Source organism: Tamandua tetradactyla, chromosome 14, assembly GCF_023851605.1.
Source record: "Tamandua tetradactyla isolate mTamTet1 chromosome 14, mTamTet1.pri, whole genome shotgun sequence".
Classification (NCBI taxonomy): Eukaryota; Metazoa; Chordata; class Mammalia; order Pilosa; family Myrmecophagidae; genus Tamandua; species Tamandua tetradactyla.
The window spans coordinates 59,837,244-59,842,621 of NC_135340.1; the positions used below are offsets into that span (position 1 = coordinate 59,837,244).

Here is a 5,378-nt window from a genome sequence, read left to right on the forward strand (position 1 = left end):
AAATGGGTGGAGACATGTCATCACCTAATCCTGTTTAACAACCACACCTGACTAAATTACATCATCCAGGAAGATGATCTGATTATAGTTTCAAACATACAGTATTGAATAGGGATTATTCTACCTTTATGAAATGGGATTTAATTAAAACATGGCTTTTCTTAGGGGGCATACTTCCTTTCAAACCAGCACATAAGGTGACATGTAACTTGGGATTTGTACAATGAGTTAAATTCTGATAAATGGAAAAAGATAAATAAAGCATATCATGCAGAAGGAACAGTATACATAAAGCACAAAGACTTAAAAATGCACAATATCCAGAAAATAACCAGTAGAAAAGACGACATGTCAGTGAATTTAGAGGAAAAATATCCCAGTTAGACAGGAACCAGACTGCAATGGTATATGAAGCAATTTGATTTTGAGTGTATTAAGTTTGAGGTGCTTCTGGAAAGGGTGGTCTCCAGGCAGCAGAAAATTAGATTCTGAAGCTCAGAAGTGAGGTGAGAGCTGGAGGTATAGATCTGGGAGTCACCTATAAATAAGGGACAAAGGGAAATAGAAAGGAAAGTGCACAGTGAGAAGAGAGCTGAGGAGAAAACTTAGGCCATATTTTTAGGGAAACGGAAAGAAAAGGCAGGAGGAAAGAAGTTAGTGAAGGAAATTGGGGAGTGATCAGATAGGCAGGAAGAGACTTAAGGCAAGATGGGGTCCTGGAAGTCAAGGAAGTCATAATGGCCTCAGTTTACTTTCTTGTAATCTCAAAATTATCCTTTCATTATTCATCTATCTTTGTCTCCAGCATTTCTGTCTTAGAAACAAATCCCCTCAAGAATGCATCGGTTATCCCATCTCTTAGGCTGCTTCAATACACCTCTCTTTTCCCTGGGCTTACATATTTGGTTTATTGAATGAGCTGGAATCTGTAGGATGTGAGTAGAAACTAACTGTGTAGATGTTGTGGTGTGCTGCCTAGATCCCTTCTGCAAGACAGAGGCACTCATCTTCCTAGCTGCTGGACATGTTGGTTGCAGATGGGTTACAGCTGATTTCCTTTCTGAAGGGAGCTCACTTGCCCAAGTTTACACCTCTTCCCAGGGAATGACTCCACCCGATGATTAGTTGATGCAAGTATACAAAGGCTCAATTACTTACCTCAAATCTGGACAACTCGAGGGGCCATCACAGCTCTAGAGCTTTCCATGGGATCAGCTGAAGTGTTTTATGCAACCCCTAAACAATTCAATTCTTCTACCTACTTCCTTCACTTGCTTACAGGTATTGTTCCTGAAAGTATTTTCCAATAATCTGCATGCAAATCCCTGCCTTAGAATCTGTTTCTTGGGGCATCTCATCTAAGACAGATGATACTAGGAATATTGGAGCCAAATTATCAGAGCTAGCAATGAGGATCCCATCACTTGGCATGCTGCACCTCTGCAATGGTTAAAACCTTCACTGGTGATGAATTGGTGGCACATTATGGACAGGAATGTACTGCACGGTGTAGTAACTCAGGTCTTTGAGATGTTTGGCAGAAGTAGAAATTATAAGGACTGTGGAATTGAGTGGTTCTTGCTAAATGCTCTTGGAGTATTGGAGGAAAAAATAATGAAAGACTGAGAGCAATTAACTTCCAATTTAAGGTGAAATGTTAAAGCCAGAGGACATCCTTGGCAGCACAGAAGCTGACTCAAATCCTGCTGTCAGATGGCAGAAAAATTGATCATGCCCAGGACTTTATAAGAAGTAGTAAAGCTCCAAAGCAAAGTGAATTCTCAATCCTGTGACACCAAGGTCAAGGGTTCCTGACTGGGAAGGAGTGGGAACCTGAGACTTGAATTGGGGAAATCTGTGTTGATGAACTTGAATATCTTGAATCCCAGATTCTTCTGGACCCCCAGGGCCTGAAGAAGTAGCCCATTCTTTCATGTTAAATGGAAGTACAAACTCATTGTACAAACCCCAAGTTACAAGTAAAGTCCTCTTTACTTGTGGATGATGTAGAGACCTTTGCTTTGTAGGACAACATCTACCCCCTCCCCAGAATCAATCCTCATCTCCCTTCCTGGTCATCAAACCAATAACCATGGTCAGTGACCATATAACCCAGGACTTCCTTTTGCTACTAAGAGAGGACTTAGGCCACATACTGAAGGGACAATAAGATCTAGACAGCATGGTAAGGCTGGATCTGGAAAAGTATAAATGGAACTGGATCCTAAAGTTAGTAGTTCAGTGGGGGTGAGGTCTAAGGTTGGATAAAGGAAAATTTATGGAGCACTTTCCCATGATACAGGATTTAATACCCTAGAAAATGGTGTTAACTTGCTGCTAGGATGGTTTTGGGGGAAGCATTGAAAAAGTGATGCTCTGCATTAAGTGAAACAGAAGTGGCAGAATTGTCAGGGAAGGCAGTTGAGGAAATGAACAAAATGATCAGAGAAGTGTGCATGCTAGAGTGAATATAGTATAAAAGTATATATCGAACTATATTCTGCAGGAAGGCTAAGATGACCCCTCCTTTACCAAAAATGATTAGAACTGCACTGGTGAGAGGGACACCAGAATTTTTTGAGAAACTCCGTGGTGACTATCTTCTGTAGGCCAGAGCTGTCAGTAGGGTATAAAGTTATAAAACTTGGCTCCCTGATCACCATGGGGATGATAGGATCCTAAGGTAACAGAAGCCAAGTGATAGCATCAGAAGCAAAGTACATGCAATTATTATAATGAACAGAAAGGATAGAGGGGCAAGCAGAGGAGTCTGTCACACAGAAAGCTGTGGAGATGGTTAAAGGATCATAGGCCTGGAGCAAGATGGATAGACAACGAATAAGACTATTGCTCAATCTGAAAATAAAAAAGAAATCAAGACTGGGTGATCCAGGAGGCAGCTTCCCCAATAACAAGTCATGATTTCTTGGCCAACATCTCAGTTTTCTGGGGCTGTTGTAACCAGGCACCACAAACTGGGTGGCTTCAAAGAATACAAATTTATTAAATCACAGGTCTGGAGGCTAGAAGACCAAAAACAAAGTGTTAAAAGAACCATGCTCCCTCTGAAGTGAATAGGGAAGAATCATACCCCTCTCTTAGATTCTGCTGATTGTTGGCAAGCCTTCATTTGTGGCACTCAGTCTCTGACTCCACCATCACATGGCTATCTTCTTTCTGTCTGTTTGTGTCTTTTTTCTTCTTCTTATAAGGACACCAGTCATGTTGGATTAAAGGCTCACCCTATTCTAGTATGACCACTTTTTTTTTTTTTAACATGGCAGGCATCGGGAATTGAACCTGGGTCTCTGGCATAGCAGGCGAGAACTCTGCCACTGAGCCATCATTGCCCGCCCTAGTATGACCACATTTTAACTTGTCTAATTCCATCTTAATAACTCAGTTTCAAAATAAGTTCACATTCTGTAGTAGTGGGGATTAGGACTTCAACATATCTTTTTTTTTTTTTTTTTTGGGACACATGCTTTTTTATTAGTATAGATATCTTAGCAGACAATACTGTAATTTTTAGAGGAGCTCCACATTGTTACATCAACAGTGTTGACTTCTGACAGAGGCAAAACTGAGCACCATAGTGTACAAATAAAAAGACCATGCTTGAGGACGACAGAAGTTCACAAAGGATGAACGATTTATTCTGAGTTCTCACGCCTCATCCTCGCCCTCCTCCTCCTCCAACTCCCCTTGTTCATCGGCGGTGGCGTCCTGGTACTGCTGGTACTCGGACACCAGGTCATTCATGTTGCTCTCGGCCTCGGTGAACTCCATCTCGTCCATGCCCTCGCCCGTGTACCAGTGCAGGAAGGCCTTGCGCCGGAACGTGGCGGTGAATTGCTCCGAGATGCGCTTGAAGAGCTCCTGGATGGCCGTGCTGTTGCCGATGAAGGTGGCCGACATCTTCAGGCCCCGGGGCGGGATGTCGCACACGGCCGTCTTCACGTTGTTGGGGATCCACTCCACGAAGTAGCTGCTGTTCTTGTTCTGCACGTTCAGCATCTGCTCGTCCACCTCCTTCATGGACATGCGGCCGCGGAAGATGGCAGCCACCGTCAGGTAGCGGCCATGGCGGGGGTCACAGGCGGCCATCATGTTCTTGGAGTCGAACATCTGCTGGGTGAGCTCTGGCACGGTCAGCGCCCGGTACTGCTGGCTGCCCCGGCTGGTCAGCGGGGCGAAGCCGGGCATGAAGAAGTGCAGGCGGGGAAAGGGCACCATGTTCACGGCCAGCTTGCGCAGGTCCGCGTTCAGCTGGCCTGGAAAGCGCAGGCAGGTGGTGACGCCGCTCATGGTGGCCAACACCAGGTGGTTGAGGTCCCCGTAGGTGGGGGTGGTCAGTTTCAGGGTGCGGAAGCAGATGTCGTACAGGGCCTCGTTGTCAATGGAGTAGGTCTCATCCGTGTTCTCCACCAGCTGGTGGACGGAGAGGGTGGCGTTGTAGGGCTCCACCACCGTGTCCGACACCTTGGGCAAGGGCATGACGCTGAAGGTGTTCATGATGCGGTCCGGGTACTCCTCGCGGATCTTGCTGATGAGCAGCGTGCCCATCCCGGAGCCCGTGCCGCCCCCCAGCGAGTGGGTCAGCTGGAAGCCCTGCAGACAGTGGCAGCTCTCTGACTCCTTCCTCACCACGTCCAGGACTGAGTCCACCAGCTCAGCTCCCTCAGTGTAGTGGCCCTTTGCCCAGTTATTCCCGGCACCGCTCTGGCCGAACACGAAGTTATCTGGCCTGAAGATCTGGCCAAAAGGCCCAGACCTGACCGAGTCCATTGTGCCAGGTTCCAGATCCACCAGGATGGCTCGAGGTACATATTTGTTACCAGCAGCTTCGTTGTAGTAGACATTGATTCTCTCCAGTTGCAGGTCACTGTCGCCATGGTAACTGCCAGTGGGGTCGATGCCATGCTCATCGCTGATGACTTCCCAAAACTTGGCGCCGATCTGGTTGCCGCACTGGCCCGCCTGGAAGTGCACGATCTCGCGCATGCTGCCGGCTGCGGAGCGGGGGTGGCTGGCCTCGGAGCTGTCGGCGTGCGGGGACCGGCTGGTTCGCGGGCGCAGTCAACATATCTTTTTGAAGGACGTACTCTAACCTATAATACCTGATTTCTTTATCTAGCCAGTTTTCAGATCCAGCGCCGACTGGATGAAGTCTGTGGTTCCAGAGGTATCCTTGCTAGAGATTTATATGGCCTCAGATGTAGACCACTGATGTGACAGAGGCATTCGTTTCTATCCTTATAAGGAAGGGAAATAAGAAGTAGTTTGGATTTGAGTGGAAAGGAAACAGTATGCATTTCTGTTCTTGCCCCAGGGCTATGTTAACTCTTTCATCCCTTGAAATAGTATAGTACAAAGGG

The 5,378-nt window shown here is 46.5% G+C and overlaps 1 pseudogene; it reads right to left on the reverse strand.

The window, feature by feature from the left end:
• Window positions 1–3,470: 3,470 nt before the first annotated feature.
• LOC143655134 (tubulin beta-2A chain pseudogene) lies at window positions 3,471–5,064 on the reverse strand (annotated as a pseudogene).
• Window positions 5,065–5,378: the final 314 nt, after the last annotated feature.